The 22,243-nt window shown below is 38.9% G+C and overlaps 2 long non-coding RNA genes across 2 annotated transcripts in view; one reads left to right on the forward strand and one right to left on the reverse strand.

The window, feature by feature from the left end:
- The window catches only part of LOC147581494 (uncharacterized), a 66,739-nt gene that overhangs the window by 8,050 nt on the left and 36,446 nt on the right, over positions 1-22,243 (reverse strand). The window contains exon 3 of the long non-coding RNA XR_015249973.1: positions 5,923-6,020. This is a non-coding gene — a long non-coding RNA (uncharacterized LOC147581494). The remainder of the gene's footprint in view (positions 1-5,922; positions 6,021-22,243) is intronic.
- LOC147581495 (uncharacterized) overlaps positions 7,622-22,243 on the forward strand; it is a 63,185-nt gene continuing 48,563 nt past the window's right edge. Inside the window, exon 1 of the long non-coding RNA XR_015249971.1 lies at positions 7,622-8,415. This is a non-coding gene — a long non-coding RNA (uncharacterized LOC147581495). The remainder of the gene's footprint in view (positions 8,416-22,243) is intronic.

A 22,243-nucleotide genomic window follows, 5' to 3' on the forward strand; every position in this document is an offset into this window, starting at 1 on the left:
ATGTATCAATGCACTCTCATTCCCTTCTTTCACATCCCATTTTCATTAACAAACCTAAAATATGCGATGTGGTATGAATTCCTCTATGTATTTGATAGTCCATTGGGGTTTGTGCTATCTATCCCACAACTGTCACCACTCTCTAACCTACAGAAGCTGATGCCTGATGAATTCTAGATTTTTGCATAACAGAAGTCAATGGCCACAAGTCCATTTGGATTTTAATAATTCAGAACAAATTTAGTACAATTAGAGTGGGACAGTTCCATCTTACCTGGCAAAATAAGAAAAAGGTAGACAATTAATTTGGTTAACTCAGGAGTATTTTAAATAAAGACTGAAATTAAAGTCTACTGATTCCATTCATCAGTGTAAGCACTGTATGTCCAAGGGAAAAATCATGTGCAGATGACAAGGATTTGTCTATTTTCTTTCCATTAACAGTAAAATATAGGCACTTTTGCAGCCAAAGAATCATATGCTATATATCTATGGAATATGAAATGTCTATTAGAATATAAAATATCTTGTACTATTGTGATGGCTAATTTTATGTGTCAACTTGATTGGGCCAAGGGAAGCCCAAACAGCTGGTTAAACACTAATTTGGTTCTGTGAGGGTATTTCCAAAAGAGGTCGGCATTTGAACAGGGAGACTAAGTAGAGCAGATATCCACACCCCCGCCCCCCCCCCCGCGCCCCCCCCCCCCCCCCCCCGCCCGTGAGTGGGTGTCATCCAGCTCACTGAAGGTTGGAACAGGACAAAAAGGTAGGGGAAATTTGGATTTGCTCTCTGCCTGCCTGATTAAACTGAGAATTAGATCTTCTGCCTTCAGCTGTCCTGGTTCTCAGGCTTCCACACTCGGACTGGAGTCTACATGACCCACAATCACCCCTCCAGTTTCCGGGCTCCCAAACCACACTACTGGCTCTCCTGAGTCTTTAGCTCGCAGATGGTAGATTGTTGAGAGTTCTAAGCCTCCATAATCGGGTGAACCAATACCCTACATTAAATCTCTTTCTACATATATATCATAATAATATATCATTATACTTATAAATTATATATCTGAAAAGAGAATTAATGTAAGAGATGTAATTATAGGTGTTATATATAATTATATGTCTAGAAAGAGATTTAATATAAGATCTAAAGGTATTTAATATGGCATTAATTAATGCATAATATATATTATATATATATCTTTTAAATTTAAAAAAAAATTTTTTTTCAACGTTTTTATTTATTTTTGGGACAGAGAGAGACAGAGCATGAACGGGGGAGGGGCAGAGAGAGAGGGAGACACAGAATCGGAAACAGGCTCCAGGCTCTGAGCCATCAGCCCAGAGCCTGACGCGGGGCTCGAACTCACGGACCGCGAGACCGTGACCTGGCTGAAGTCGGACGCTTAACCGACTGCGCCACCCAGGCGCCCCTTATATATATATATATATCTTATTGGTTATGTTTCTTGAAGAAGGCTGCCTAACACAACCATAAACATCCTTATTTGCTGGCTGTGCTGGACTGAATAATAATGCCTCCAAAAATGTCTATGTTTTAATCCCAGAAACTCGAGAATGACCTCATAGAGCAAAAGGGACTTTGCCAATATGATAAAGTTAAGGATCTCCCTATGGAGAGATTATTCTGGTGGGCCCTAAACGTAATTACAGGGTCTTTACAAGAAAGAGGGAAAGGGGGATTTGATTGCAGAAGAGGAAGGTACTGTGATGCTGGAAGCAAGATGCTATGCTGCTGGCTTTGAAGATGGAAGAGGGGCTACCTGCCAAGGAATGTACTTGGCTTATAGAAGTGGGAAAAGGTAAGGAAATGGATTGACCCCTAGATCCTCTAGAAGGAACCAAGTCTGCTGACAGTTTGCCCTCAGTCCCATGAGACTGCTTTCGGACTTGACTTTCAAAACTGTAAGACAATGTAACTACATTGTTTTAAGCTACTAAATTTGTGACAATTTGTTATAGTAACAAGAAAACTAACACAGTGGTGGAGCCTAGTCTGGATTTTGTACTCTCCTGATAAAATCCCTATACTCTGTTTTTTAGACATTATACATGGTACATTTGCTCCTGGACATTTTAATCCCATAACACGGAGGAAGGCATATGGAGAGGCCCAGGCATAGACCTAGGGCTTGATGAAAGTCTCACTCAAAGCTGGAAACATTCCAGGGGAAGGTAACTGTGGATCTATGGGTCTGGTTGGGCTCTAGGCAAGCCTGCCTTGCTGAACCAGTGTTCAACAGCCAGTCCTTGGGAGAAAATTGTCCAGCCTGGGCGCTGCCCACTTACAGATCAGTACACACAAGCAGATCACGGATGGATAAACCAAGAGAAGAAGTCACATTCTCTGGTAAAATATCCCTATAAAGTACGATCAATTACTGGACTCATCTGATCAAAGGAGACAGACATGCAGAATAATGAAGCCCAGGAATTGCCCAGAGAAGGAATTTAGCATAATTTAAGAGTGAGTTTTTTGGGTACAATTTTAACAGAGAAGAAATACAAGAAATACCAAAAAAAAAAAAAAAAAAAAAAAAAAAAAAAAAAAAAAGTGTAACACCTGAGGTTCAGGAACACATGCTTTATTTGCCCTGTGCAGCATCCTTAGCTTTTGCCAAGTCAGAAATGGCAAGAGAATGGTGACCCTCAGCCAGCTACTCTCTCGGCAAGCAGGCTGACCACAAAGGAGCTCAATCATTTTAGGGTGGATTTATCAACTCGCACTTCTTTTTTGGTGGCTTAAGACTCGGTAAGCTGTTTCATAAACCAATAAACCTAAACTGCAAGCACAGAGTCTACATTTCTATGTGATAATCGGTTTACCCCTGGGCACTCTGACTTTGTTTGACACACCCGCTGCTTTGCCTTGTTTCCCTCTGAGTCATAATCTACTTGAGATGCTTCTGAAGTAACTCTATTGTAGCCCAATGATTTAGAGAGACTTCAGGATTCAAGGTTTTCACCTTTGACTCACAGCTGTCTTTTTCCTATGAAAATGGGCTGGGGATAAATTTAACTGATACGGCACTCGATCATTACTCATTTTTGAATCTCCTAAGAAGTGTGGCCAGTCAGTTTATAAAGCTGTAGGATAAGTTCTGTCTTAGAAGGATCCTTGACCACAGATTCAAATAAACCTCACAGAGGCAGTTTTGTGCATCTTCTATACCTGACAACGTGTTTGAGTCCTCAAAAACCAAGTTATTTTCCAAGAAGATTTTCAGCCCAATGAGTATAGACGTCTATTGGACTCTGCTATCAGTCTGTAGTGTTTGACCAGAAATGGACACAGAGGGAACATAGTCCGTGCTCAAGCCAGATTGCTATTACACATGTAGGAAGGACAAAGCACAAAAGGGTTTGAAGTGCAGTGCCTGTAATGAAGACTTTGTGTAGCCTACGATGGAGGCAGCTCAAGGGCACACGGGGCACCGTGGAACACCTGGGAGAAGGGCTTTGAAGCACGATGTCCGCACTTCCAATTGATGTGTACTACATGAGACATCACCTAATACTCTCTGTTCTTTCATTCAATGCCCTGATTTTTGGCTCTTTCTGGATCTCTACCTCTGATCATTATTATCTCCTGCTTCTTGGCAGAGAGAAGAGGCAGTCAGGTGAGAGAAAGCATGGGCAGAAGGGGACTATCGGTATAAGGATGAGACTGGTTTCTGGGAAAAATTATTTTTCTTAATTAAGATGCAGATAATTCAGGTTGAACACATGGTGGAGAGGGTGAGGACCTGAGTGGATGTGCCATTGTGGATCTCAGGTCTCTGAGTGTTTGGAATTAGTATCAGTGATCATCAAATATGTGCCAAGAATATTACCATTGTTTACAGACTGAATAAATACTATACGTCAATTACTTGTGCTACTAATTTTCAAATATAACAAAATATAAATTCATTTTTAAACACTAGTAAATTCATATGAACTTAATACTTTTCTACTTTTCATTTGTTCCTCAACCTACCACATAAAAGTAATAGTACCATCATCTGGACATCCGTAAAATAAAGAGGTTTTTTGCTTTTTTTTTTTTTTTTTACCCTTTCAGATTCTGGAAAAACAGGAATAGACAAATTATCACACCTTGAAGGATTAAATGCTTTTTGGATAAATGGAGCCATATTTTTTTCAAGTACATATAGATATTCTGTCCACACAATATAAACCTGCCACTGCATTCATGAAAATGAATGCATTAGGGAATTAAACTAGTTTCTTTCTTTCAAAACCAGTTGTCATCAGGTGCATCATTTAAAATGAAAACATAAACATTTCTTTTTCCTCTTAGAAAAATAGTAGATATTTAAAATTTGGATATAGGTAAGAAAAAGGTGGAAACTTCTCACAATTACACCACCCTAGATATTTACTATTAATATATTAATATCTAGGTATATATCCTTCTAGAACCTTTTAAATATACATGCTTATGTATGTTATTAAAACAAAAAAATGTTTTTCTAGGTTGTATTTATAGCCTGTTGTATTTTTTCCTTCATTTACCAACTTAGGATCAACATCTTCCATGAGAAGACATGCTGTTAAAATCCGGAATTCCCAACTAAATAATTTTCTTAAAAAAAAATTTTTTTTTAATGTTTATTTATTTTTGAGAGAGAGAGACAGACAGAGCACGGGCAGGGGAGGGGCAGAGAGAGAGGGAGACCCAGAATCCGAAGCAGGCTCCAGCCTCTGAGCTGTCAGCACAGAGCCCGACGGGGGGCTCGAGCTCACAGACCCTGAGATCATGACCTGAGCTGAAGTCAGGCTCTCAACCGACTGAGCCACCCAGGCGCCTCCCCTACTAAATAATTTTCAAATAAATCTGTGATTGAGGTAAATTCCGGTTTCTAGAGACAAGAGAATTCTTATGTTTCACTTTGAAATCGTGCTTGGAAGGTATGACAAGTTAACGTGACTGCACAGATTTTTTTCCCAACACAGCTTCCTCCCAACTAAATAATTATAATTTCTTTCCTTATGCTACATGTGCTTTTGTCCTTTTTATTCTTTGTGATTAAAACCTTTTTAATTAGGAGCTAGAGAATTCACTCTAATTTAGGGTTCATATAAAAATCAGTGGCCTGGACTTAACAATTCTAATCTTTCACTACTTATGTTCCTGTACTAGGGTGCTTTTAGGCAATACGTAGCTTCCTATTTCTAGAAATAAAAGGTTTTTTAAAAGCCTATTAAAAGGGCCCTATTGATATCAAATAGCACTCTAGTATTACACAGATTTTAGTTTAAATGAGATAGAACCATGTTAACTAAATTTTCTTTAATAAAAATACAAGCTTGCAAATGCAGACCTGTAACATTTCCACAAGCTGTAACCTCGGGAAGGGCAAACCACATCTTCAGAAGATAAATTTCAGACTGAAAGAATAATGGAAGGGACTCCAGAGAGAATTTTAAAAAAATAATTAAGAGTATTAAAATTATATTTATGGAGCAGCTGACAGGATTATACTTATTGCCTTTGGTAAAATGGCTATTAGTGATTATAAACACTACTTATAATGGCAAATATGTTCTACGTTGACTAGTGACCAGCTATTAACCAATGCAAGAGACAAAATGAGAACTAGAAGCCTTGATATAAAGACTTAGGTAATATCTCTCTAAAAGGGGATTTTCAAAAACCCAAAGTCATTTATTAGAATGAAAATGAATTTGGCAGAAAGTACACTGGCCCACCTGGAAGTCACAGATCTGAGTTTTATTTGGCTACTGCCACTGATTCACCACGCAATCCCTCATATATCCCATTATCTCCTTGGATGAGAGTTTACTTATCTTTAAAATGAAATGATGGAACTAAGGGCTCACGAATATTCCATCAGCCCTGACATGCTCTGATCAGGGTACTATCATTCTTACCAGTGTCGCAGAGACTGTCACCTGCTTCCTCCAACATCCATTTTTTCCCTTCCTCCTTAGAAACAAATCTTGATACTTTTAACAGGGCATAATTTGTCCTGGAATAAAAGAGAACATTTCTCAGTTTTCTTGTAGCATGGTGTGGTCATGTAACAGATCACATCATGGAACTAAGGTCATGGAACTAAAAAAAAAAAAAAAATAGAAGCAAATGAGTTGACATGGGACTTTGGGAAGCTAACTGAAGTTTTTTCCTCCTTTAGGTCCAAGACTCAGATGTGCTGGCTTAAGCCAGAGATTCACCTTGGACATGAACTGACTTTGAGAATGGAAGCCATTGCCTAGATGACAGAACAAGGGCAACATCCTGGGTCTCCCTAATGATACCACGGAGTCACCATATATGTCCTGGTGGCCTGTTCTGTGCTGCTTTTACATGAGAGAGAAGTTCACATCTCTCTTCTTCAGGCAAGGGCATTTTTTTTTTTTTCTGTTAAAGGCAGCTATATTGAATTCTAATTGATGCAGTCAATAAAATGTGATTACTCGTTGTTGTAAAATAACTACAACTACCAATTATTTTGCACTTAGTAGATGCCAGACACAGTGCTAAGTGTTTTATGGACATTGCTTGATTTGATTTGCACAACGAGAATACTTATGAGTTAGGTATTATTATCTATAATTTACAAATGGGGAAATGGGGGCTTAGAAATATTAAAGAGTATCTACAAGGCCGTGTAGCTTATGTGACAGAGCCTAGATTCCAAACCAGATTGGGATGATTCCAAAACTTATTTTCTCAATCAATATCACCAGTTTAATGCAGTCATTATTCCCTGTGGGTCAAAGATGCACAAAGAGCGCAACGTTAGCTAGTATTTCAAGAAAGCCTTATACAATTGTCAAGACATAGACAACATTAAATGCAATCTATTCCCTGAACATCATGGTTACTATAACACTGATAATAACCGTCCCCAAACCTTACCTACCCAGGTCATCAAACATTTTACCTTTATGAGGTCAAAAATAGAAAGTAACATTATCTAATATTAAAGATTCTGCTGGGGATTAAATATGACGATGTACAGAAAGTGTGTAGTAGTATACCAGGTTCACAATAGGTGCTCAATAAATGGTATCTTGTAGCATTATTATTTAAAAGATCCATAGTGATGTTGTGAAAACTTGGGAGAGTCAGAAATATTAGGTTCGAATACAACCTCTGCAACTTGGTGATTATGTGGATACAGTCCAGTCATTTAATTTTTTGGCATGTAGTTTCCTAAGGAATGGGTTACTTATCTTACAGAATTGTAATCGAGGACAGCGTCTCCCTTCCCGGTGGCCGACATGTTTCAGAATCCCAGCAAATGGAAACATTAATATTTATTATTGTCCTCACAGGATTTAAATCAACTTATTTGCCAACAGTTCTCTTCTTGGAGGTGGGGGTGTCGCCCAACTCCCATGGGAGAGTGTTTGCTGTGGGTGTGGCTGCACTACAGCAATGTGTGTCTGGAATTAAGAGGCCACTGAGGTTGGCTTCAGCTGGAGGCTGCCGGCTGCAGTACATCCTGTGGCAAGGCGGCACCCTGGGCCCTTCTGCTGGGCCTGCCTGACTGCTTTGGAATTCAGGTTTATCTCCTTCAATTTTTGTTTCTGTATATGCGACGGTCTCCTTTCTACCTTTGCACTATAGCCAAGGCCATTCCAACCTCGGTGGGGCAGCGGGAAGACTTTGTGGTCCTTGTGGGAAACAGAGCGTAACTGCTGTGGGAGAGAAGGACCAGGCCAACTGTGACCGTACACAGAGGGCACTCCATGTGACAGCACTGTCATGTATTTGTTACTCGTTCTCTTGGCAAATCTTCACTTTCTTGAGAAACTTGTTTCATAGAAATCAAATAAGAAAATAATACAGAGTGAAAACAAGGCTTTTCTTAAGTAAATAACACTTACTTAATTCCTTCTGACACTAACAATTTATTTAGAACGCTATTAGAAGTTCTAAAATTATTAAGTTACTAAGTTAAGTCAAAACCTCGTGCAAAGTTCTAAACTAGTAAAAAAACAAAAACAAAAACAAAAAAACAAAAAAAACCATTTCCCCGTCTCCCCTTCCTCCTTTCCCCTCCATGCCAGGTGTTTATCTCAGGTCTAAATATCCATAATACCACTTTTTCCATTTTAAAATTCCCAAATTTGTCCTCCTCGCTGATGGAAAAAAGGGTGACTCTAAACTCCTGCTTCTAGGCTGCTAGGGATTAGATGGAATGCACTGGAAGCCTGGAGAGGACAGGTGATTACTGACTCTACCCTTGCACATCACAGCTCTCCTCTCTCAACCTACTGCCCCAGGAAAGGCATGCTTTGCCTGTGTGGGAGGGAGCTGAGGAAGTCTGAGCCATCCACAACCGACCATCTGAAATCACTTTCCCAGGGAGCTGAAGACGCACATGGCCAGACACTGCTCTGCTTTTCAAAGAGGTGAGTCCTCTCTTGTTTCCTAACTGCCACTTAAAAAGTGCAGACAAAAAAAAAAAAAAAAAATTAAAAAAAAAAAAAAAAAAAAAAAGGGGCGCCTGGGTGGCGCAGTCGGTTAAGCGTCCGACTTCAGCCAGGTCACGATCTCACGGTCTGGGAGTTCGAGCCCCGCGTCAGGCTCTGGGCTGATGGCTCGGAGCCTGGAGCCTGTTTCCGATTCTGTGTCTCCCTGTCTCTCTGCCCCTCCCCCGTTCATGCTCTGTCTCTCTCTGTCCCAAAATAAATAAACATTGAAAAAAAAATTTTTAAAAAAAACTCCAGACAAAAATTAAACTGTTGATACATGCAACCGAGCCTCAGCATGGAATAACTTCTTTCAAAGAGATAGCAGTTTGTTGGGGGTGGGGGTGTGTGGGTTGCTAAATTGTGATGTGAAATCAAGGTCAATTTTCTTTGATAATAAATATGTATAAATCAGAAAGGCTGATAATACTACAACAGGAAAAGAATGTAGAGCATTTGGGGGCTTAATTGTGCTTCCATTCTTTTTTACAACTGTGTACTTCGAAGGAAAACGCCAAGTTCTGTTTAGGTTTTTTGTTGAAAATAATTTCCAAAGACCTACCTTACCTGAGTCTTTCTCCTGCTTTGCTTTTCTATTACCATTAGAATTACCCTGCCAGGTATTAGAATTAGAATTAGAATAAGAATTCTGCCCCTGCCGCGATATCACAAACAGCAGTGGTGTTTGCTTACTTCTAGCCCATTGCACATCTTCTTTAACCTAGAATTACCATGTTTTATTTAAATCATCAGTGAATTAACCAAACTGCAAAAAGAATATTTTAATCTCTGTTCAATGGGTTTTCTCTGACCTAGAAAAAATATGCTTTATGATGGAACTCATGAAAACTAATACATGGGGCGTCTGAGCGGCTCAGCTTGTAAAGCAACCGACTCTTGATTTTGGCTCAAGTCATGATATCGTGGTTTGTGAGTTCGAGCCCCCCATCGGGCTCTGAACTGAGAGCATGGAGCCTGCTTGGGATTCTCTGTCTCCCTCTGTCTCTGCCTCACTCCCTCTCTCTCTCCCCCTCTCTCTCAAAAAATAAAAATAAAAATAAAAATAAAAATAAAAATAAAAATAAAATAAAATAAAATAAAATAAAATAAAATAAAATAAACTTAGAAAACCAGTATTTATCTCTGGCTTTCCTCTGCTCTGAATGTTGTATTACTTTTAAGGCATTCAAAGATTTCTAAGCCAGTTTATACCTTGACTTTTCTTAGAACTCTATAGTTTCTTTTGTGGTATCTGAAGACTGACCTGGGCAGAGTTTCTGTGCACAGCAAAAAGCATGAGCGCCAAGACCAGAAACCAAAGTCCACACGCCTGTCTTCCCGTGGCAACTTGTCCCCCACGCTGGGCCCATGTCACAGCCCCTGGGGTTCCAAGTGAGCAAATGGCAGCCTTGCTTTCTTTTTGCTCCTGGGCATGAGCTGGTTGTGGTCACAGTCACACAGTCATCCTCACTGGGGTCACCTTTCCCCCTCCGGACTATGTCCCCAGGTCTCCCCGCTTCCTGGCCCCTTCTTTCCCTTCTGCCTCAGTTTCCCAACATGCTCCTGGTCTTTAAAGATCCCAATGGTTATGACTCCCAAGGAAGTCAAATGACTAATATGTACGCTATAATATCTTTTGAGTGAGATGGCAAATGTGGGAGAGATAAGGGTTAAAGATTTACCTTGGACAAAACTCAACTTTGGAATTTTCATACATTTGTTTATATATTAGCTCCTGTCTACACGGGTGAAGGTAAGGGAGAGGAAGGGAGCGGCTGGTGGCCAGGAGAACAGAGGGAGCGAATCCTGCAGAGTTGCTTTCTGCAGCAGCTCAGAGGCCTGGGATCTGGGCTAGGCTGGGCGGCCAGCTAGCTCCTCCTTCAGACAGACAGTCTCCTCCACTCCCTCCTTCTCAGCTCTGGCCCTTACATCAGAGAGTGTGGAGTAAGCATTTTCTCTCACTGCCAGGGGGCATTTACGAAACTGGCTCATTCTCCACACACCCCACCCCACCCCCAACAACCCCGCATATTTTTTTTAATCACAAACTGGAGTGAGGGGAAATACTCATTGTTGGGAAGTTAGATCTTCTCACAAGGTCAGTTTGTGCCTATTACCCACTGAGAAGAGAACAATTTGAGCAAATTATCACATTTAATTAGAAAAAGAGTGAGGCTTAACTCATAATGACAATGGGCAATTTGAGTAATTAAAATTATTTTAGAAAAGCATTGATTTCTTCTAAATTAAAATATGCCCAGAAGCAAAATATATATATATATATATATATATATATATATGTGTGTGTGTGTGTATATATATATATATATATATATATATATATATATATATTCAGATAACTTTTTTGTTATTCAGTCTTTCTCATTTTAAACCACTTGTGAACTGACTTTTCCATTTATGCAAGAGGATGTTCTATATCTCAGAATAATAATTGAAAATGCCCCCATAAATACTTTAAATTTATGAGGTTCTCACTGGCTAAACTACAACTCCTTTAGTGTAACAGCTGAAGAAAAGCATAGAATTCTAGAGAAAACAGTTCTTGGCTTTAACTTCTTTATGTTCAGCAGCCTTATTATTGTCAAAATTCCCCAAATTAAAATGCAAAACTCTGCTTCTTGGCTGGGCTCAGTTACTTAACCTTAATAAAATATAAGAGTCTGTTTCATTAATCGGAAACATACCAGACACAGTGCATGAATTTTATCTTCCACTCTGTCCTTTGTATTTCAGAATGATGATAATAATAATAATAAAAATCCTAGGATTTGGCAGCCAGACAATTGTGTTCTCTTTGTTTCTATCATGTTCCTATGTAAAATGAATTTCTCAGACAGACTAAATGCCTTAAGGGGCAAAAATTCCAATGATCCTCTCCCCTGGAAATCTTTAAAAATAGAATAAACTTTCATTTGTCTGGGTGTGGTTTAAGCGCCGTCTGTCTTTGGCAGAGGGATGGTTTAGTTGACCTACTGATGTTGCTTTAAGCTGCATGATCACTTAGGGGGAGAATTTTCCTTTAATCCTTGCCAGATTTAATTTATCACAACAATGCATGCTCTTACAGATGTAGTAAAACAAAAAAGGGGGTGCAATCTTCTTTTCCACTGTAAAGTAATAAAACAGTTTCTCAAATTTGAGAAACTAAGATTAAATCAAGAAGATGTCTGATTTTTTTCCCCCTCTTCAAACTTCTACTGAAAGATAGTGAAATATGATAAATAGCATGCTATTTAAGACAAGATGTTTTCAAACAACTGGACCAAATCAACAAAACGGAACCATATGCTTCATGAAGACCACCTTCATATTCCTCACAGGAACCTGAAGCTGGGCATCTGGACAGAGGTGGGGGGAGGCACTGACCATGCCAAGGGGTGCTGATGTGCACTGACAGAATGGGGAGTCGGAGAGGGCTGGGGAAAGTGCTTTCACAGATACGGAACCACCAGTGTCAGCCCAGGCCCTTGTTACATGTGCATCATGTGCCCTCCTGTTGACCTCCCAGACACTCTGTGGACAGCCACAAATTCCCCAGAAGGCCAACCGCACGCCCCCCCACCCAAACCCTTGCAATTGGAATCATTATATAATGAAAGTTTCCACTTTCCTCAGAAACACCAAGGGGAAAAAATGGTGTTATTATGTCAGTACATTGCTCATTAACACATATACACACACGGAGGCCTAAGAGTGGGTCAGTTTTTTAAAACTATTATTTATAGTCAAATTCTAAGTCAAATGTATTCAAGTGTTCACCAATTCCTTCTCTCTCTCTCTCTTTTAAACTTTATTTTGAGGCTTAGGGTTAGGGTTAGGGTTAGAGAGAGAGACAGAGAGAGAGAGGCAGAGAGACAGGGAGACAGAATCCCAAGCAGGCTCTGTCCTCAGGGTTTGATCTCAAGAAGGGTGAGATCATGACCTGAGCAGAGATCAAAAGTCAGACCCTTAACCAACTGAGCCACCCAGGCACCCCTTTTTCTTTCTCTTTCAAGAGAGAAGCCAAAGTTTGTTTTCAACCATCAAGCTTTATTTAGGTATTATTTACTTATCTGAAAAGACACCCGTTGTGTGTGTGGAGATCAATGTTTTTTAGCGAATTTATAAAACTGTGTAATCATCACTACACCCCAGTTTTAAAATGTTTTCCTGCACTTCAATAAGTTCCTCATGTCCATTTGTAGTCAATCGCCTCTCCGATCCCCAGCCCCAGGCCAAGCACTGACTGCTTTCAGCTCTACAGATATGCTTGTTCTAAAAATTTTATACAAAAATTGTTTCTCGGCCTTTTGGCTAAGATCATGTGTAAAAATTTTACACAAATCAAATAATACAACAGGGGGTCTTTTTTTGAATGCTTCTTTCACTTAGATGATTTTGATGTTCACCTGTGTTGTATATGTGTCAGTAGCTGATGCCTTTTCATTGCTGAACAGTATGAACAGTATGCCAATGTATAGATATACAGCATTGCTTTTGTTATCAGTTCACTAGTGGTAGACATTTGGGTTTCTGATTTTGGATTACCATGAATACGCTGCTGCGAACATTCAGATGCAAGCCTTTGTGCAGATTTAAGTTTACACTGTTCTTGGGTAGACAGCCAAGAGTGGAATTTTTATTCCAGATGCTAAGTTTATATTTAACTTTTTAAAAGAAACATTGCTTTCCAAAGCGATTGCATCATTTTACATTCCCTTCCGCAATGTATGAGGATTCCAATTGTTCCTTGTCAACACTTGTTATTATCTGAATTTTGATTAGAGCCATTCTAGAGTGTGTGAAGTTATGTCTTACTATGATTTTGCTTTGCATTGACCTAAAGATTTATGATGTTAAGTATCTTTCCAAATGCTTACTGGATATTTTTTATATTTTCTTGGGACAAATGTCTATTCATATCCTTTACCCATTTTTAAATTGGGTTGTTTGTTTTAAAGTTTTATTTTTTATTTGAGAGGGACAGAAGCAGTATGAGTGGGGAGGGGCAGAGAGAGAGGGAGAAAGGGAATCCCAAGCAGGCTCTGTGCTGCTGACGCAGAGCTTGATGTGGGGCTTGAACCCATGGAACTGTGAGATCATGACCTGAGCCTAGACCGAGTTGGATGCTTGACAGACTGAGCCACCCAGCCACCACAGGGTTGTTTGGTTTTTTTATTATGAGTTGTAGATGCTGTCAACTGAAAGGAAGGCACTCAGGGTAGGTTAGTAAATGCTTTATTCATTGTCTTAGTAAGAACACAGCCCAGGAAACAGTCCTTCGCATTGCTCTGAAGAATAGCTCTGGAGTTATAGGGGATTATATGTCAATAGGGGAATGGGGTTTACACGCCTGCAAGCACTTCTCCAAATATTTGTGTGTCACAAGGCATACGGTTTGGTTGATAAAATTAAGGTTTACTGATTTCCACATAGACATGTGTAAGACCCCTAGGTGATCTTAATAAATTATGTTTCTATCATAATTGATTATTCAAAAATATCATTTGCATGCCTCTGCTTAACTGATTTTCCAGTTCTTCCTGTTATGTTTTTAAGTTTTTATTTTTAATTCCAGTTAGTTAACACACAGTATTATATTAGCTTCAGGTGTACAATACACTAATTTAACACTTCCATACATCACCCTGCATTCATCACAGGTGCACTACTTAATCCCTATCACCTAGTTCACCCATGCCCCCCACCCACCTCCCTCCCTTCTGTCAACCTTTGTTCTCTACAGTTAAGATCTCTTGGTTTGCCTCCCTCTTTTTTGTTTCCCCTTTCCTTGTTTGTTTTGTTTTTTAAATTCCACGTATGAGTGAAATGATATGGTATCTGTCTTTCTCTGACTTATTTTGTTTAGCAATATAATCCCCAGCTCTGTGTCATTATAAATGACAATATTTCATTCTTTATGGCTGAATTATATTGCATTATATAATGCATTGATAGGCATTCTTCTTTTGTTGTTGTTGTTTTTGAAGTTTCCTTTTTCTTAATAATTTATTTTTTAATTTACATCCAAGTTAGTTAGCATATAGTGCAACAATGATTTCAGGAGTAGATTCCTTAATGCTCCTTACCCATTTAGCCCATCCCCCCTCCCACAACCCCTCTAGCAACCCTCTGTTTGTTCTCCATATTTAAGGGTCTCTTATGTTTTGTCCCCTTCCCTGTTTTTATATTATTTTTGGTTCCCTTCCCTTATGTTTACCTGTATTGGATCTTAAAGTCCTCATATGAGTGAAGTCATATGATTTTTGTCTTTCTCTGACTGACTAATTTCACTTAGCATAATACATTCTAGTTCCATCCACATGGTTGCAAATGGCAAGATTTCATTCTTTTTGACTCCCAAGTAATACTCCATTGTATATATATACCACTTCTTCTTCTTCTTGGTGATGGAAAGTATGGCTGTTTCCATCATTTGGCTATTGCAGATAATGCTGCTATAAACATGTACATCTATCCCTTTGAATTTGCATTTTTGTATTCTTTAGGTAAATACCTGGTAATGCAATGGCTGTATCACAAGGAAGTTCTATTTTTAACTTTTTGAGGAACCTCCACACTGTTTTCCAGAATGGCTGCACCAGTTTGCATTCCCATCAACAGTGCAATAGGGTTCCCCTTTCTCCACATCCTCACCAACATCTGTTGTTTCTTGTGTTGTTGATTTTAGCCATTCTAACAGGTTGGGGTGGTATCATATTGTGGTTTTGACTTGTATTTCTCAGATGATGAGTGACATTGAGCATCTTTTCATGTATCTGTTAGCCATTTGGCTGTATTCTTTGGAAAAATGTCTATTCGTGACTTATGCACATTTTTAAATTGGATTATTTGTTTTTGGGTGTTGAGTTTTATAAGCTCTTTACATATTTTGGATAGTAATCCTTTATTGAATATGTCATTTGCAAATATCTTCTCCAATTCTGTAGGCTGCCTTTTAATTTTGTTGATGTCTCCTTCCCTGTGCAGAAGCTTTTTATCTTGATTATGTCCTAATAATTTATTTCGTTTTTGTTTCCCTTGCCTCTGGAGACATATCTAGAAAGAAGTCGGTAAGGCTGATGTCAAAGAGGTTGCTGCCTGTGTTCTCCTATAGGATTTTTATGTTTTCATGTCTCACATTTAGGTCTTTAATCCATTTTGAATTTATTTTTGTGTCTGGCGTAAAAAAAGTGGCCCAGTTTCATTCTTTTGCAAGTAACTGTCCAATTTTCCCGACATCATTTTTTGAGGAGACTTTTTCCCATTGGATATTCTTTCCTTCTTTGTCAAAGAGTTATTGCTATAGATTCATTTCTGGGTCTTCTATTCTGTTCTATTGATCTAGCTGCCTTTTTCCCTCCAATACCATACTGTTTTGATCACTACAGCTATGTAATATAACTTGAAGTTGGGAATTGTGATGCCTCTAGCTTTGCTTTCTTTTCTTTTTCAAGATGGCTTTGGCTATTTGGGGTCTTTTGGGTTCCATACAAATTTTAGGATTGTTTGTTCTAGCTCTGTGAAAAATGCTGTTGGTATTTTGATAGGTACTGCATTAAATGTGTAGATCTCTTTGGGAAATATAGATATTTGAACAATATTTGTTCTTCCAATCCATGAGCATGGAATGTCTTTCCATTTCTTTGTGTCCTCTTAAATTTCTTTCATCAGTGTTTTATAGTTGTCAGAGTACAGGTCTTTCACCTCTTTGGTTAGGTTTATTCCTTGGTATCTTATTTGTTTTTGGTGCAACTATAAATGAGTTTGATTCCTTAATTTCTCTTTCTGCTGCTTCATTCTTGGTGTATAGAAATGCAACAGATTTCTGTATGTGGATTTTGTATCCTGCAATTTTACTGAATTCCTTTATCAGTGCTAGTAGGTTTTTGGTGGAATATTTCAAGTTTTCTATATAGAGTATCATGTCATCGGCAAATAGTGAAAGTTTTACTTCTTCCATACAGATCTGGATGCTTTTTACTTCTTTGTGTTATCTGGTTGCTGTTGCTAGGACTTCCAGTACTGTGTTGAATAATAATGGTGAGAGGGAACATCCCTGTCTTGTTCCCCACTGTAGAGGGAAAGCTCTCAGTTTTTCCCCACTGAGGATGATATTAGCCATGGGTTTTTCATACATGGGCTTTATATGTTGAGGTATGTTCCCTCTAAACTTACTTGGATGAGCATTTTTTTTTTAATCACAAATCGATGTTGTACTTTGTCAAATGCTTTTTCTGCATCTATTGAAATGGTCATATGGTTCTTATCCTTTCTTGTATTAATGTAGTGTATTATGTTGATTGATTTGTGAATATTGAACCACTCTTGCAACTCAGAAAGAAATCCCACTTGATCATGGTGAATGATTTTTTAATGTATTGTTGGATCCAGTTTGCTAGTATTTTATTGACAATTTTTGCATCCGTGTTCATCAGGGATATAGCCTGTAGTTCTCTTTTTTAGTAGTCTTTACCTGGTTTTGGTATCAGGGTAATGCTGGCCTCATAGAATGAATTTGGAAGTTTTTCTTCCTTTTCTTTTTGGAATAGTTTGAGAAAAATAGGTATTAACTCTTCTTTAAATGTTTGGTAGAATTCACCTCTTAAGCCATCTGGCCCTGGAATTTTGTTTGTTTGGAGGTTTTTTGATTACTCATTCAATTTATCTTCTGGTTTATGGTCTGTTCAGGTTTTCTATTTCTTCCTGTTTAAGTTCCATAATTCATATGTTTCTAGGAATTTATACATTTCTTCCAAGTTGTCCAATTTGTTGGTATCTAGTTTTTCAAAGTATTCACTTATAATTGTTTGTATTTCTGTGAGTGTTGGTTGTTATTTTTCCTCTTTTTTTTTTTTTAATTTTTTTTTCAACGTTTATTTATTTTTGGGATAGAGAGAGACAGAGCATGAACGGGGGAGGGGCAGAGAGAGAGGGAGACACAGAATCGGAAACAGGCTCCAGGCTCTGAGCCATCAGCCCAGAGCCTGACGCGGGGCTCGAACTCACGGACCGCGAGATCGTGACCTGGCTGAAGTCGGACGCTTAACCGACTGCGCCACCCAGGCGCCCCTATTTTTCCTCTTTCATTTGTAATTTTATTTATTTGCGTATTGTCTCTTTTTCGATAAGTATGGCTAGAGGTTTATCAAATTTATTATTTTTTTCAAAGAACCATCTCCTGGTTTCATTGATCTGTTCTATTTTTTGTTTGTTATTTTTTTTTGTTTTAGTTCCAATATAATTTATTTCTGCTCTAATATTTATTATTTCCTTCCTTCTGCTGGCTTTAGGCTTCGTTTATTGTTCTTTTCTAGCTTCTTTAGGTATAAGGTTAGGGCGTTTATTTGAGATTTTTCTTTCTTCTTTAGGTGGTTCTGTGTTGCTATATACTTTCCTCTTAGGAACACTTTTTTCCTGCATCCCAAAGGTTTGGGCCATTGTATTTTTTAAAATTTTCTTCTTTGATTTCCTGTTGATCTATTCATTGTTTACTAGCATGTTGTTTAACCTCTATGTATTTGTGGTCTTTCCAAATTTTTTCTTGTGGGTGACTTCTCATTTATAGCATTGTGATCAGAAAAATTTGAATGGTATGATTTCAAGTTTTTGGTATCAGGGTAATGCTGGCCTCATAGAATGAATTTGGAAGTTTTCCTTCCTTTTCTTTTTGAGGCCTGATTTGTGACCTAATATGTGATCTATTCTGGAGAATGTCCCGTGAGTACTTGGGAAAAATGTGTACTCTGTTGTTTTAGGATGGAATGTTTTGAATATATCAGGTCCAGTGTGTCATTAAAAGCCATTGTTTCCTTGTTTGTTTTCTGTTTAGATGATCTGTGCATTGATGCAAGTGGAGTGTTAAAGCCCTCTACTATTATTGTATCAGTATCAATTTGTTCCTTTATGTTTATTATTGTTTTATATATTTGGGGGCTGCCATGTTGGGTGAAAAAATATTTACAGTTGTTAGATCTTCTTGCTGGATTGTCCCTTTTATTATGATGTAATGCCCTCCTTTATCTCTTGTTACAACCTTTGTTTTAAAGTCTAGTTTGTCCAATATAAGTATTGCTTTCTTTTGCATTCATTAGTGTGACAGACGTTTCTCCATCCCCTCACTTTCAGTCTGCAGGTGTCTCTCAGTCCAAAATGAGCCTCTTGTAGGCAGCATATAGATGTGTCTTCTTTTTTGTCCATTCTGACACCCTATGTCTTTTGATTAGAGCATTTAGTCCACTTACATTCAAAGTAACTACTGATTTATATTTACTGTCATTTTATTACTTGTTGTTTCTGAAGATTTTCTGTAATCCTTTCTTGTCTTTGTTACTTTTAGTCTCTCCTTTCCACTCAGTGAGTTCCCTTTAATATTTCTCGCAGGGCTGGTTTAGTGGTCATGAACTCCTTTAGTTTTTGTTTACCTAGGAAACTTTATCTCTCCTTCTATTCTGAATGATGGCTTTGCTGGACAGAGTATGCTTGGTTTTTTTCTACTCAGCAGATTCAGATTTTTCCTATTCAGCACTGTAAATATAGCAAGCCATCCCCTTCTGGCTTGCCATGTTTCTGTTGAGAAACCTCCAGTAAGCCTTATGGGTCTTCCCTTGTAAGTTAAGGATGGTTTTTGCCTTGGTGCTTTTAAGATTTTTTTCTTTTTCACTATATTTTGCAAATTTACTTATAATATGTCTTGGTGTTGACCTGCTTTTGTTGATTTTGATGGGAGTTCTCTGTGCCTCCTGGATCTGGTATCTGTTTCCTTCCCCATGTTGGAGAGTGTTCAGCTATTACATCCTTAAGTAATTTTCTGCCCCCTTTTTTTCTCTCTTCTTCTGGGATTGTCATTACATTTGATAGAGTCACCGACTTCCCTAAGTCTATTCTCATGTTCCATAATTCTTTCTCTCCTTTGTTCAACTTCATTATTCTCCATTATTTTGTCTGCTAGGTCACTAATTTGTTCCTCTGCTTCTTCCAGCCTGCTCTTCATTGTATCAAGCCTGTTTCCAATCTCATTTTTTAAACTCTTTTATCCCTGTGGTAAGGGTATCCCTGATTTCTATCCTTTCTCAAGCCCAGTGAGTATCCTTATGATTGTTGCTTTAAATTCTCCATCAGGCATGTTACCATATCTATTTTGCTTAGATCTCTGGCCATGGCCTAATCTTATTCTCTCATTTGGGATAAATTCCTCCATCTTGGCATTTTGTCTAGGTCTCTGCCTTCATCTGTGTATTAGAAAAGACACTTATGTTTTCTGCTGTTCAACATAATGTCTTTATGAAGAAGAGCTCATGTAGTGTCCACAGCCTGGCACTTCAGGGAGTGTCTCTGGTGTGTGCTGCCTGCACTGTGCTGTTGTGTTGTGGCTTCTCTGTCCTTCAGGCTGGTCGTCTGCAGAGGCTCTCCTCGCCTGTTGTGGGCAGTGTTTGGTCCTTGGCCTGAGTGTGGTGAGCTTTAACTAGGTGTGCTCCGGTCTGCTTGTGAAGTGATATCTGATACTACTTTCAGGAGAACTAAGGCCCTGCAGGACTCTCTGGTTGGGAGATGTGGTGTGGGCAGGGGTTTGTGCTGGTTTTCTGGGGGAAGGGCCCGCCCCATTGGGATAAAGGCAAACTTGGCAGAGAGGGGTAGTTTCACCACAGCACATGGGGTTGGGGCTTGGTATAAGCAAGTTAGGCAGCCAGTGTAGGTGCTGGCCTGCTTTCTGCAGGTGGCTCTATCTTTATGCTGAGGGGTAGGAGAAGGAAATGGCTCCAGTCAGCTCCTTTTTTCCCTTAAGAGGTGTCTCCATGAACACTGCCTCTCAGAGACATGCTCCAAGAAATCAAATAATCTCCCAGCTGTGTACCCCAGGCGTTTTTCAGATCACTGTTTCCATGCTGTCTGCTTCTGGTGTTTTTGCCTGCCTACTTTCCAGGGGCAGCACAGTGCCCTCCGTGCTCTATCTCAGTCAAACTGCTGACTTTTAAAACTCTAGACTTTAAGCCCCACTAGTTGCAAGAACTCACGAAATTTAGCCCCTCTCATTTCCAAGCCAATGGCTTTGGGGAAACTTTCTCCTTGTGCATTCCCCTGCGTGCTCCTCTCTCTCTCACTCTTCTCTGTGTCCATGGCTCCCTCCTCTCCACAGTACCCACGATCCATTTCTCCCCTAAACTACATCTCTGCCCTTCCTATCATCCTTGATGTGGCCTCTTCTCTCCCATTAGTCAAGGAATTTGTTCTGCCAGGCTTCAGGTCTATTTCTGGGGTATTTAGGATGATTTAATAATTATCTAGTTGTATTCATGGGATGAGACAAGCCTCAGGTCCTTCTACTCCACCATCATCTCCCCTCTCCTATAAGCCAGTTCTTCCTGTTATTGGTATCTCCTTCAGGTAACAAGGAGTCACAGAAGGCACGGGGCATGGAAAGGTCACAAAAGGCTGACATCAGTCACCTACTACAGTTTTAGTGTACAATGTTCTTCATAGATTATGGATACAAATCCTTTATAAGATACATGATTTGAAAATATTTTCTATCAGGCTAGGGCTTGTCTTTTAACTTTAATGGTATCTACTGAAAAACAAAAGTTTTAACATTTTGATGCAGTCCAATTTATCAATTCTTCTTTTATAGATCATGATTTTAACGTTACATCTAAGAAATCATTGCCTAACACAATTTCAAAAATATTTTAGCTCACATTTCCACTAGAATTTTTACAGATTTATCTCTCACATTTAGGTTTATGATCCGTTTTTCGTTGATTTCTGTGTATGGTGTCCTGTAAAGATTTAAGATTATTATTATTGCTTTCTTTGCATATGAATATCCAATAATTCCATTGCCATTTGTTGAAAAAAATATCCTTTCCCCATTGAATTTCTTTGGCTCTGTCAAAAATCAATGACCATAAATATTAGGTTTATTTCTGAACTTTCTATACTGTTCCATTGATCTATATGTCAATTTTTATGCTGATCATACTGCCTTGATAATTGTAGCTCTATAATAAGTTCTGAAGTTCCCCTCTGTTCTTTTGTAAGTCATTATCCCTGTACTGCTTCTTCCACTGTAGGCAATGGTTTAATTTCTGATCCTAGAAGATTATGAAAGAAGAGATCATCTTTTCCTTCACACCTCTCTCATGTGTTAGGATCTTCTTCCTGGCTCTTATGTAAATCAGTTTTTGCAACATAACATACCACCTCAGAACTAGTGGCTTAATAGAACACACATTTATTTAGCCCACAACCCCAGGAGTCAGCAATTTGGGATGTGCTCAGCTGAGCAATTTGTTTTTCTCTGGCTCTTTTTCATGTGTCTGTGGTCAGCTGCCAGCCCCTTTGGTAGTTCTCCTTCCGGAAGGTTGACTGGATGGCAGCTGGGGCAGTGGTGGGTAACTGGGTCATGTGTTTCTCACCATCCACCAGGGTAGCCTGAGCTTGTTTCCATGGTGGCAGAGTACCAACAACTCTAGAAGGAAAACTTTTCAATTCTCTGCTAGCGTATCCTCTGTCCCATTGGCCTAAACCAGTAAGAAAGCCAAGACTAACAATAATTCGGAAGAGTTTTGCCAAAAGTGAACCCAAGGATGTATGAACTAATCGAAGGTACTGCTGGGGTCAATCCACCACAGTTTTTGGCAACATGGTGAAATTACCTGCTTCAAATATGAAGAGAACCAAGTTTCTGAGTATGAACCAATCAAAATTTAGCAAACCAGTTATTTCAAAGTAACAGTTTGGGGTCATTGGGACTTATTCTTCCACAGAT

This window comes from Puma concolor, chromosome B1 (assembly GCF_028749965.1).
Source record: "Puma concolor isolate L17-30 chromosome B1, mPumCon1.1.hap2, whole genome shotgun sequence".
Lineage (NCBI taxonomy): Eukaryota > Metazoa > Chordata > Mammalia > Carnivora > Felidae > Puma > Puma concolor.